The sequence below is a fragment of the Hippocampus guttulatus genome, chromosome 3, assembly GCF_054856545.1.
Source record: "Hippocampus guttulatus isolate MCC_2025c chromosome 3, RoL_Hgut_1.0, whole genome shotgun sequence".
Classification (NCBI taxonomy): domain Eukaryota; kingdom Metazoa; phylum Chordata; class Actinopteri; order Syngnathiformes; family Syngnathidae; genus Hippocampus; species Hippocampus guttulatus.
The window spans coordinates 28764793-28778135 of NC_141263.1; the positions used below are offsets into that span (position 1 = coordinate 28764793).

General features: G+C 47.3%; 1 protein-coding gene across 1 annotated transcript in view; it reads left to right on the forward strand.

Annotated features, from left to right (window-relative positions):
* znf536 (zinc finger protein 536) overlaps positions 1-13343 on the forward strand; it is a 178098-nt gene that overhangs the window by 34739 nt on the left and 130016 nt on the right. The window contains exon 3 of the mRNA XM_086107990.1: positions 9247-9297. The gene's annotated coding sequence lies outside the window, so the exon portion shown is untranslated. The remainder of the gene's footprint in view (positions 1-9246; positions 9298-13343) is intronic.

The window sequence follows — 13343 nt, forward strand, 5'->3', positions numbered from 1 at the left end:
CTTGTTGGCCATAAGGGGTTAAGCCCCTCAAATCCTCTCACTCTGAAGCCTAACCGGCTGGAATCCGAATCAAGCCGAACCCAAACCTGACGTCCTCGGACTGGGGGCCGGCACCCATCCTGTCAGAAGCACAGACGCGTGTGGAGTACACCCTTCAACCTGACCCTGCCCCCGAACCCACACAAGGACATCAAAAACCGAACTTTTGATGTCCCATTTGAACTCTGTTGCTCACCAAAACGGCAGCACCGAACGAACGGCATTGTTTGGGTAGCAGTAGGAGGCAATACAAAAGACGGATGGAAATTCAGCATTTGCCAGACGCCGCTAGCACGCGAACACATGGGGGTGGGGGGAGCGGAGTGCTGTGCGTGTGTGTGTGGGGAGGGGGAGGGGGGGGCAGTCGCGTGTTTGTACAGGATCAGAAAGCTAAATGGGGTGTGTGTGACTCCTCATGGGGGCTCGACCGGTTCTGACAGGCCCCGACTGGCCTCCGCAATCTGGTCCATGCCAGGGAAGAGCCTCGCTTGGGATGTTACACATGTCGGATACAGGCACGGACACTACGGGCAGCTCTCTGGGATTAAGACTTGTTTTTGGACATCTTGTGTGTTTTTAACCCTTCCACTACTTTGGAACGTTAATCCTTTTACACGACATCTTACTCAGTCTTCCTCGGCCGAGGCCTTCCGAGGAGCGTTTCATTTCTTCCCAAAATGGATGCCGCATGCAAAAAGAACCACAGGGCAACCTCAATAGAACCAAATGGTGGCATGATTAGAAATATAGTATGCGAAAAAAAAATAATGCAAACTTTATTGATACAGAGGGGAAAGTCCAGATGAGTTCCAATTACAAATTCAAAGGAATCCAATGAAGTTCGAGCTTGAAATAAAAAATTAAATTAAAAAAAAAAGAAAGAAATTCCAGGTACGAAATTTGGCCGCCACCCAGCGCAAGGTTGCTCACCTCGCAGCCCCACAGTCAGGCGCGACGGGCCCCGTCTCGGCCCGTCGTGACGCTGATGAGATTCACTGGAAAAAAAGAAAAAAAAATCCAGATAGAACATTTTTCGTTGCAAGATCCAAGATCTGGAATTCAATTTAAGGTGCATTTTTCCAAATTCCAAATAAGAGGTTTGATATTCCAGGTATCAAATTCCATGCACGGAATTCTACATACAGAATTTCAGAATAAAATTCCATCAAATTGAACCATCATCTGGCTTTTCATTTCCACATACGTGACGTCACTCGAATACATCATATGGAATGATGCAATGAGGAATTCCACATTCCACATTCCAGATCAATTCTCCTCTGAAGTCAGAGTACGGTAAATAAAGAAATCCAACAAAAGAGGACCATCTCAAACGGCTTCCAGGACAAATTGTAATTTGACAATCTTGCAAAAAGATGATTAAAATTCCATCAAACCGACTTCAAATGCAAAATTAAAAACGGACTTCATCTTTCATTTCCATCATTTCACATCCTTGCTGTCAATCAGTCTCCGATAACACTCCACCTTTGACCTGCTGTAATCATTCCGCCCGTGCGGCAGGTGCCGGGGGGTGGGGGGGGGGGGGGGGTGTCGCTATCATGGCAAGCGTTCGCCGATAACGCGTGGAGGTCAGAGTGCGCGCGGAAAGCACATGAATCACTCCTCCTCACAAAAGCCCCCACGTTCTTTATCTTGCCGCTTAACATTCACGCTTTGATTCCGTCACCCACTCACTCACTCACTCACTCGTTGTGTTTTTTTTGGGGGGAAAAATAAAGGGCTTTTTCTCCCCCTCCATTTTCTGGGGAACACGAGTAACTGACAGGCCGCCAGATTAGGAACGCCGGCGCACAGCTGCGGAGGCTTTGAAAACGCCGCCGGCCCATCGGAGGAGACGTCCTTTAAGGATTCCTCCCGCTCGCCTGTGATCTTTTCGTTTTGTACCTTTTGACACGGAACGCCGCTTCAGTGCCGCCGCCTCTCTGATATGTGTGTTTAAAAAGTGACGCGCCGACAAGAGAGCGGCGACGTCGGAGCGGGAGTGAGACGCTGACTCTTTGGTATCCCGCGGGCGCCCAGTGGATGGGGAACCCCGCGATGCAGCTGGCTGGGACTAGATTAGACGTGGTGGAGGATTTCCCGGCGAGGCCAGAGAAGGCCGAGGCATCCATGCAGCACTTTGGAGACTTTTCCAGGTGGCTCCAAGCGATTATTCACGAGGTTGAGTCCTCTTCAAATGTACAAAGAAGGATCTCATTACGTACCTCCTTTTTAAAAAAAAACAAAACCTTGATCCTCGTTGGGTGCCACGGTCAGCCTGCGCTTACTCGGTGCCTAGCAAGTTCTTACGAAGAACGTGTTTGTTTTTTCCACCGGCAAAGAGCCAAGTAGAAGTGATGTCACCGTTTACGTCGGCGTTCTGCCAAGAGCGCCTGCGCTATTTATAACAACAATCATAAAGCGCCGATAGCATCTGCTTAACATAGCATCGCTTACACTTGTATCTAGTATATAACAGTCGGGGACATGCAATGGGCTTCGAGCTTGTGATGAGACGAAGAAGACGAGGCAAGGCGGCCAATCGGAGATTGTGGGCACATCCGCAAAACCTGCGTGTGTCCAGGGAGTCATTCCTTTACATCTGCGATCGTCACGATAACTCCGTGCCGTGACCGAGGGGCTGCTCCGACAAATCACTGGGGCCGGCTTAAGTACCGGTGCTCGAGCCAATTTCCCTGGTGGGAGAAAAAAAAAAAAAAAAAAGAACTGGTGCTCACCTGGGCCCGGAACGAGTACGAGGCCCATTTTAAACGCTCATTTACAAAAACACAAAACCATGAATCACAGCATGACAATGCAGTTTGTATTGTCTGTAAAATATCACAATACAAATACTCACTTATACATTGTCTCGCTTCGCACAATACCCTTCGAACACAATTATTTTTTAAAAAATGGCCACCACGCACCCGCACGTGCACATCAACAGAAGTAATGCCTCAAGGATTACAACAATTGGACTGTCGATGATAAACGTGAGCCTGTATGTGACATTTTCTTTCCATCACGTGTTAGCTTTAGCATCAAGCTAAAGCTAACATGTGCACGTGTGTGTGTGTGTGTGCGTGTGTGTGTATGCACACGTGCGTGTACATTTGTGTGTGGGAGCGCCCGACAGCCATCTTGTGTCTGAAAGGCACATGAAGTATTTTAAGAGGCCAATGAATTTGACTGCGGCGAATAGGATGTTGCCACATGTTTTACTAAAGGAAATATAATGGTGCACTATTATTAGATCACATTAATCACGCGCGTGCCAAAGGCAGTGACAGGCGCGCTGAAAAGGATTGAAAACGCTAGTAATGGATATAAATTACCCATTGTGTGATAAAAGGATTCCCCCCCCCCCCTCCACACACACACACACACACACACACACACATGCTATGAAGGTAAAGAGGAATAAAACACTAAACATGAGCCGGACATGTTTGCTTAGGTGCATGTGTGTGTCATAAAAGAGGGTTATCGGTGCAGGATTGAAATTTGAAAGGAATCAGAGGAGAGGGAAGGATAAAAAAAAAAAAAAAAAAGATGAAATTGGTTTGCAGTGATGCTGATGAAAGGAAGGTGCGGTAGGGAGGGGCTGCGTACGGTTTTGACGGAGCTCTGTCCGTCGCTTCCGCCAATGGAGCGCACCTCAAGAGTTTCAACTCAAGATCTCACGACACCGGTCCAAGTTATTCTCCGTACCCTCCAGACCTTTGGAGACTCCATTTCGGTGAATTTTTCAGCATGCAAAAATGCATGCGTGTCAATCGGCCAACATCAGATATTTGTATTTTTCACTGGAAGATTCATGTTTTAAAGATAAGTAATATCAAGATCATTTGTGTATATTCAAATCGATTACAACAATAATACAGTGCATGATAGACACACAGGGATCTGCTGTTAGTATTGCCCCCCGCCTCCCAAAAAAAAAAATGAGTATGCGTGTTTGCGTGTGCATGTGCATGTGCATGTATAAAATATATGTCTTTCTTGCAATTTTATCTCTCCAAAATACGAGCGGTATCAGTACTCGGTACTGCCGCCCAAGACTGAATACTGCGACTGGTGTCGGCTTGGAAGAGGTGCGATTGAACATCCGTTCCATTGACGACGTCGAGACGCTCGCTGCCACCCAGACCGAACCCCCACGCAATCCCTACTCAGCCCACCGCGTCCCCGGCGCGCCACATTTTTTTTATCCCCTTGTTGAGTTGGCCCGATGTCGCGACGCACGTTTCCACCGCTGCCTCCAGATTTTTTGGTCTGAAGATCGCATCGCTATCATATCGATCACGATCATGACACGGTCGCGATTCGGACATGAGCGTCAACGTTGCATTCTTGTAAAAACCGGCGTAGCGTCGGCAATGAGAGAAGGCTGAGCGGAGGGCGAGGGGAGGCGTGCGGAGGTACGGGAGGGGGGGGTTTGACGGAGGTCTGTCGAGCTTTTGGCACGGCGATAATGAGTCACATCTCCCGCGCGCCCGTTATTTATGGTCGACTTGGCTGGCAAACAAAAGATCAATAATTTTGAGCAAATCTAATGTTGTCCCCGTCGCTAATGCGCTCGTCCATCACGTCTGTCGGCCGCGCCAGGAGATGGACTCGTTCCCTGTTTATTTGCACATCAAATGCAATTAGATCACATGGCTCTAATAACGCGCGCGGCGCCGGCGTCAGCCGCCGCGCGTGCACGTGCCGCGCATGCATATGGATGCCCAAATGATAATATATGTATCGGACGGGCGTCGGCTCTTGAGCATCAATCTTCATTTCTTGCTCAGACCTCCTGTTTGAAATATGACGAGTGTCACCGGTGCGCCGGCCGCCCCGCCGCACGGGAGACACTCAAACATCCGTCACAACGGCGCCGACGTGTTGGCCCGCAGCGCAGCGGCGACGAGACAAGACAAAAGATCCTTCGCTGACAACTAGCCCTGGGTGAGACGCTTGCCGCCACCTCGACTCAATCAGGCGCACCCCCTTCTCAGCCAGCCAGGTGCGCTTGATTTATCCGAGCTCGTTTAGCGGGGCTGCAACGACGGCAAAACCTCTCGTCTTTTGAATCCCCTTCAAGTTGAATCGAGAGCATCTCCTGATGCGGTGTCGATATGAATGAGTTGCACTTAATCGAACTGACCTCAATCAGGCGGATATCGCCATTCACGTTACCTTCTTGTGATACTGTACCAATGCACGGTACCAGGTACCGATACTCTCACTGTTTGGTATTCATGGAAGTACGGATTCATATTTGAAAGGTAATTGATGTTGCCCTCTTCCCGGACCTTTTTTCAGTGCTGGACTATGACGACTCAATGATACCTAATACCAGGTTACTGATACCACCAGAACTTTTGAAACAAACCATTTTGGCGGAATGACAGACAGATGATTTCAAAGAAAGCTGGTTTGTTTATTCCTGACAAATGGCAGAACAGTCATTCTGCAACACAGAAGATAAGTTGGAAAAAAAAACCAACTCGGATTCAAGTGCAATACATTGACAGAAGTGCAAAATAAAATGACAACTCCCTGAGTTTTGGTCTTTGTTCAAAAGAAAAGTACAAAATAATACAAGTTGAACAGTTCAGCATGTCAAGCCGCAATCATCACAAGTGGCCTTGGTTGTCTGTTGATTGCTGTTTATTGTTTGATTTGTTTCTATTTCTATCTTTATGTCTTTGTCTTTTTGATGCAGTTCATTTTCGCTGCCCTTAGTTTTGAGCTGTGTGTGTTTTCAATGCACTGCATGTTGGCGCTGTGGTTGAGAGGAAAGAAATTTCATCTGTGCTGTATGTTGTACATGGAGCAGATTTGACCGAAAAGCTAACTGGACTTGACTTGATGTTGGAAAATGGGGCTGAGTGATACAGCTGAAAAATGACATCCACAATGTGAGGATTTCATCTCTGAAAATATTGATAAATAATGTTCATATTAAGTGGACTAAATATCAACTAATGCCAAGTACAAAAAAAGTGGGCACTGCATTATACACACCCAAGTAAAAATGCAAAGTTGCCTGGACTGCATTCAACAGCAAAAACGGACCTTATCAATGTACTGACTAATAATATATTTTATTTTTCTGTGTTTGTGTGTGTGTGTGTGTGTACATACATAAATATATACAGTATATATATATACAGTGTATATATATATATATATATATATATATATATATATATATATATATATATACAGTATATATATAAAATATGCGTGAAATGGAGAAAGTCCTCATGCCACCCAAAGTGAGTTAGTAAATAAATGTATCCATTTTGCTGGCATCATAAGAACAATGCACTCTAAGACTTACTATGAACCCTAAAAGCATCGATATTCTGACAGAAATTGCATCTTAACTCATTCACTCCCAAAGACGTTTTTAAACGTCTTTTCAGACTTGGTCCAGAATTGGCTGGTACTGAATGAGTTAATGGGGATTTCAGATGATCGATATGAAGGCATTCGACTCAGCATGACTTAGATTTGTTCTTGGTTTTTCTGTTTGGTGCTTTCTACCGCCTTTATTACCGATTTGTCTTACTGTTTATTGTGCATGTTAAATTGCTCCATGTACAGCACTTTGTATGCAGCGATGGCTGTTTGAAAGTGCTCTATAAATACAGTTGACTTGACTTGACTTGACTTGGAGGTATCGAAAATGATTCCGTCAGCCGTGCATGCCTTGCACAAAGTCGTTGGGGACGGTAGAACGGCCACAGGAAGGTGCCACTGACTGGTCTTGGCAGCCTTCGCAAAGACGCTATCCCGTAAAATCGTTGACAAACTGTCTGGTGTCAACTCGGGTTAAGACAAACTTGGATATGGTGATACGTGCTCACCCCGCGGATCCTGCCACTGTCCAAGTGACGGCCCGTTCGGCATGCCAGGCGCCGGGTGCGCTTGATTTACCTCACATCATCTCGCCTTGCCGGCATCCGAAAGTCTGGCTTTCCGCCTTTGCATCCGCCTCAAGTCGAATCGAGCGCCCCTCAAGCCAAGCTCCCCGCTTGGCGGCAGGTGTAAGGCACTAAGCTCCTTCCCGTTCGCCCCGGGCGAGGTGCGAGGCGGCACAATGACACACAAAGGTCACCTGGCCCACAAAAGCCCACCCGCCGGGACCGCGCCCTGCCCAACGCGCCGGCCTCGGGCTCCAGATTAGCAAGTTAGCGTGAAGTACGTGGACGCCGTCCAAGCCGATAAGAGAGTGGCGCTGTGCGAGCACTTTGGTCCCACAAAGTCATCAAACGCTTTGTAAACGAAAAAACTGCGGCGGCTCACAAGTGTCTGTGTCCGCCAAAAGTGATGGGACAATATTTTTGGTGAACTCGAGTACCTGGACGCCACATTTGTAAATAAAATGTGTCGATATTGTCCAAGTACTTTGGCCACCAAAAGACATGGGGTAAACATAATGACTTTGGCGGCGAGCAAATATTTTTGTCCACAAAGAGTTCACAATCTAAAGATGGCAATGCTGAGGTTTTTTTTTTTTGTCTCCAAAAAGTCAGTGGACAACTTTTTTTTTTTTTTGGTGCATCGAAAATAATGGGACACAAATAGCGTGTGCACTGTGCATGTCCCCCAGTTCTTGCGTCCAGATCTTTCAGAAACAAAAGACTGCGGTCGTGCTAAAATATTTTGGTCCACCAGATTAATGTCACACTTTGTAAAAAAAAAAAAAAGAAAAAATACTGCAGTGACATCCAACAATTTTTGTCCACTAAAAGTAGTAGGACACTTGAAACCAATGATTGCGGAGCTGTTGAATTTATTTGTCCGCCAATAGTAAGCGGAAGACTGCACTGCTGTCCAAGTACTTTTGTCCGGAATGTCTGAATTTCATGAAGGTTGAAATTTTTTCGTCCATTTGGATTTCTTGTCGTTTGAGGTGTGCATCTGAGTCCATTTGTTGAGTGCATCCATCCATTTTCCCATCCGCTTTCTCCTCACAAGGGGTCCTGGGGCGGGCCGGAGCCTATTCCGGGTGCCTTCATGCAGTAGGCGGGGGACACCCTCAACCGCTTGCCAGCCAATCGCAGCATTTGTTGATTATAGCTCTTTTTTTTTTCGGATGTGAGACCCCGGTCCCCATGAATGAAGGAAGACGTGTGTGTGTGTGTGTGTGTGGCTGTGGGGGAGGTGAGGGTGTGGCCTAGGAAGGGTGTGCCCCGCCAACCCGCCCCCTTTCCCCCTTCCAGCCTGTGCCAGTCTGCCACTCTTGGGGCACGCTTCAGACAGGGCCACGTACACACACGCATGCGCACAATTGCGGCTCCCTCCCACAAAGAGCGTTAAACCTTTGTGGGCTGCCAGTCTTGTATCCAGGATGAACAGGTGGTCCGACAAAACACCCGCATCAATTTCCTTTTGACTTGTGTGTGTGTGTGAGGAAAATGAGGCATCGAGGTTGGGAGGGGCTAATCAGAGCACTGTTGAATACACAAGTTATTATGCGTGATGTCATCACATGCGGTGAGCAAACCTCACTTGGGGTCCCCGTTTCATCCAGCAACAGAAGAGACGTTGTCAACAAAAAGACAATAGAGTTCAAAATACCCCCACCCGCCTGAAAAATACAAAGCAAAACAAAAATAAGATGAAGACAATAGTGGAGTCAGAGTACATTTGACAACAACAACAAAAAATTCTATATAAAATCTGTCAATTTTGGACATTCGTATTTTTGAACTGTTTAATTGTTCAGTTGTTTTTCCATTTTTGTTTTTCATTTTCCGATCCGCTTACCCTCACAAGGGTCGCGGGGGATGCCGGGCCGGGGCCCATTCCAGCCGTCTTCGGGCACTAGGCGGGGGGACACCCTTGGAGCGCTGGCCAGCCAATCGCAGATGTTTGCACATTCAAAAGTGTTTTCGTCATTGCGCTTTGTCATGCACTTTATTGATGTTGTTCTTCATGACGTCATCCTTGATCATCGGCGATGAGCGAATGGCTGCGGTGACTGAGTGTGGACGTTTCCGTGTGTACCTAATGAAGTGTCCCCCCCCCCCCCCTCCAGAGTGGGATTGCTCTACTTTGATCATCTGACACGTTTGCTGCAAATATTTCAGGAGGAAAGCCCTCTCCACTGGGGGGTAGGGTGGCGCGGCGGGCGGGGGCGGTTCGACTGTCGTCGGCGGTGAAAGTTTCTCATGTTCTCTCGTTGTTTCTCCGTCGCAGGATTCAGCAGCGAGTGCGAGAGGAGCTGCCGCCGAGCCCGGCTTAACCAGGGTAAGTCGGGTCATGTGACCAGGGACCTTCCTCGTTTTACCACCGTCCCCCCCCCCCCCCCCCCCCGCCCACCTTCCTTCTTACTCAAGAGCTTCTAGGAAGTGAGGAAGGTCTGCCCGGGTGAGGAAAATCAAGTAGTGGCTGTGTGGCGTGTGCAGGGCTGATGAGGCGGAGGACGAGGAGGAGGAGCGTTCGTGTTATTATCATTGTTAGTCATTCACACGCAAGCCGGAGAAAGAAACAAGATGAGGCCAGGTTTTTCAATCCTATTTTACCATGAACTTTCATCCGTGTCTGAAAAGGAGGTGACGCAAAATTCACCTGAAATCAAGTGAAAACACGACACAAATATCAGTTAAACACAATGCAAAGTAAACCGGGCCTACTTTGAAAAGAAAGTTCAACCATGACTCAGTCCATCGCTGACTAAAGTAAAAGACAAAGTTCAAGTAAAAATTAAACTTGAATAAAGTAGCACGACCCGCTGCAGCGAAAGAGCAAAACCAATACAAGATGAAGTTGCCCTCTGACTAAAATGAAGGAAATAAAGTCAAAAGTACACCTACCACTAAAAGCACTCATAAAGTCAAGTATAACTCCTCCTGACATCAAGTCAATCCACCTGAAATCAAATAAAATGACTACAACAACCAAATGCAATGAAAACCACTCCGCAATAACGTAAAACTCAGACTTAAATAGAGTACAAATACTACTAAATTAAAGTAAAGCTCCACAAAAATAAAGTCAGACGATGGGGTGGGGGGAGTAGGGCGGCGACTTAATCATGTCTCAATTAAGTCATGACAAAAAGGATCCAAAGCTGGAACGGTTGCCCCCTCATTGTCATCACGTCCACTTTGGGGCGTTTACCTTTGGACATTCAAACGGCTCATTCAGAAGCTCATTCCCGCCTAAGCTCGTTAGCTCGTTAGCTTGTTAGCCCGTGCTGCTGCTGCTGCTGCAAAGGGCCCCCCACCCGCCGTCTGTCTGTCTGTCTGCCCGCCTGTAAGCCGTCCAGACGCTTATGTAACACAAGAGTGTGTGTGTGTGTGCGTGTGTGTGTGTGTGTGTTGTCATTCCGGAAAATTCTCACCGAGTTGCGGATGAGCAGCTCGCATTCATGTGCGGAACGCCGCCACCTCCGCTACAATATTCACGCACAAATTATTGGCGATGCGCTTCAGTGTGTGTCATGAAAATTGAAAACACACACACACACACGAGATGCTAACTATGTTTCTTTACGGAGCCACCAAGTGCCTTGGAAGCCCCAAGTAGGACTTGATAGGCTCCCTTGAGCCCCTAAGACAGTCTTTGCAAAGCCAAACACAGACTTGGAAATTTGAGAACCTCCCACCTTGTCTGGAAGCCAAGCCAAACCAAATCTTGAAGTGAAAGCTGATGGTATTCCTCAAACCAGGGAAGTCCGATACCACTTTTTTTCCACACTCATACCAGTCCAAGTGTTCACCTTTTCGTAACTAGCGATACCATTTACCGATACCTGTAGTACTTTGGATGGACCCTTTTTTTTGCCTGCTGTATGAGTGAGTGGCTGATATCATCCGATACCTTCAAATAAGACCGGTATCAGCCCGATACGGCCACTTGGTATTGTTACTCACCCACCCCAACTTGAAACCTAACACAAAAACCCCCATTTAACTTTAAACCTAGTCTTGAAAGGCTAACCTTGTCTAATTAAAAACCCTATTGCTGCCTTAAACCCTTGTTTGAAGCCCTAGCCTTTGTTTAACACCATCATGCGGTTTTAAAAACCATAGGCCCATTTTGGATAATACCCCTGGCTCGAAACCCCACTTTGGAGCCCCAAGCCAAGTTTGAAACCAGAGCCAAGTCTAACCCCGACCCTAAAAACTACATTGACACCTTAACCCTAATTTGAAACCCAACCCTTGTTTGAAAGGACAACCCAGTCTCGGAAACCTTATTTTGAAATCCCATCCCTGCCTAAAAACCTCATTACAAGCCCTAGTACTTGTTTCACCGCCAATCCCGGTGTTGAGACCCTAACCCCGACTTGAAACCTGACTTTACCTTACTTTCAGTGTGACCGTGTTGATGTGCGCACCGACCCGTCCGGACGCGTTGGTGCGAGCTCTCCTCGGACGACATGAATCACAAAGTCTTCATATATTATTTACATGTGAAAAGTGCGCCGGAGGACGGGGACGGGACGGGGTAGGGTTGGGAGGGCCCGTGATGGGTAGGGGCGGGGCGGCGTGTCACCTGATCCCTGGATGATGATGTCACAGCCCGCACGCGCTCCCTTGGGGGAAGGAGGAGGCGCAAAGGCCTTCCTATTGATTTGTCCGAGAAAGGAGACGTTTTGTTGAAGTCTTTTTGAACGTCACGTGTCGGCGGCTCAACATTTTCCCAGCCCGATTAGAAACCTTACTTTGAAGGACGGCACCGAATCTGATGTTAGAATCAGAAACTGCATTCTGAAATGATGATCTTGATTTGAAGCCTGCCCGCGGCAGGAAAGGCTCAGCCCGCCTTGAAGCCCTACTTTGACGTTTTTTGGGGCCCTAATTTGAGTTTGAAACGCCAATTTGAAACCCTAACGTTTATTTAAAAAACGGACTCTCTCCTGAAACCCCAAAATGTGTCACAAAGCTGTAACTCTGACTTGAAGCCCTACTTAAAGACCCTAATCTTGACTTGCATCCTTATCCCTGGCTTGACACCCGACTTTGAAATGCCAACCCTGACTTGAAACCCTATTTTGAAACACTCAGCCTGATTGAAACCCCAACTGTGGCACCAAGCGTAACTCTGACTCGGAACCCTATTTTGAGACCCAAATCTGGGATGGAACCATTTCCCTGACTCGAAACCCTACTTTGAAACCTTCAAGTTGACTTGAATCTCCAACCCCAACTCTAACCCTAACTTGAAACCCTACTTTGAAAACTTGGCCCTGGCTCCAATCCCTATCCCTGAATTAAAACCCCACTTTCAAGCCCTAACCCTCGACACAACCTCCCTCCTCGTTTTCGTATTTTTTTGGCACACCAAACCAAACAAGAACAAGGTGCGTGAGCGCGCGACCCCTTCAGGGGCCCTCCGGACTTTGCCGCTTTTGCACAGCGACAGAGAAATTAGAAAGCCGTTAAAGACAAGCGGGAGAGGGAGATGGAGAAAGACACCCCACGCGCCCCCCCCCCCCCAAAAGAAAGCGCCAGCCGTTAACGGAAGAGTCGAAGCATCGATCGAGAGCGGCGCGACAAAATGGCAGCTGTAAATCAATTTGGTCTGCTGTGTTTTGTAATGAGGTTAATGCCACGTAATGGCCGAATGCCTTCACGCTTAAACGTGCCCTCCAGGAGGAGCACAAGAAGACGAAGACGAAGAGGAGGAGGACGAGGAGCAAGTCGTCTTTTGTCTTCCTTTGTCAGCCTTTCATTGGTGGGCGCCTCATTGAGCTTTACTCAACTGTACCGACCGTTTTGTCGCCGCAAGGACACAATTTAGTTTCTTGATTCGACGCTTTGCACACGGTCTGTTTTTTGGTTGGGTTTTTTTTTTTCTCCCCACAAAATACATTTAGTCCTGATCGACACTTAGAGCCCTCCTGCCAGGTGGACACAACCCCCCCCCCCCCTTCATCATTTTGCCATTTTAACATAATAATGATCATGTGAGCGTGCCGAATTTCACATTGTAGTGTAAAAATGGTCACAATCCCGTGGTGAGCGTCTTTTCTTTTCATGTTTAATCTCATCCTTTTCATCTTTTAACGTGATGACTTGCCCTGTTTTAACAATGCTCATTTTCATGTTTGGATGTGCTAAGCGTGGAATTTTAGCGCTCTTTTAAATTTACCGTGGACATTTTCACATTTCAAAATTACAATTTTCCAATTTTAAGGCCGGTCAAGAGCAAAAGAGGTACGGGCGGGCATTTCTTTCATTTTTTTTGCGGGGGGGCGAAGGTGGATATTCCACCCTAGTTTCAGTAAAGCTCCTGCGAGCCAATATGCGAGTGTAGCTGTCGACACATGGCATAAGGTTGAAACC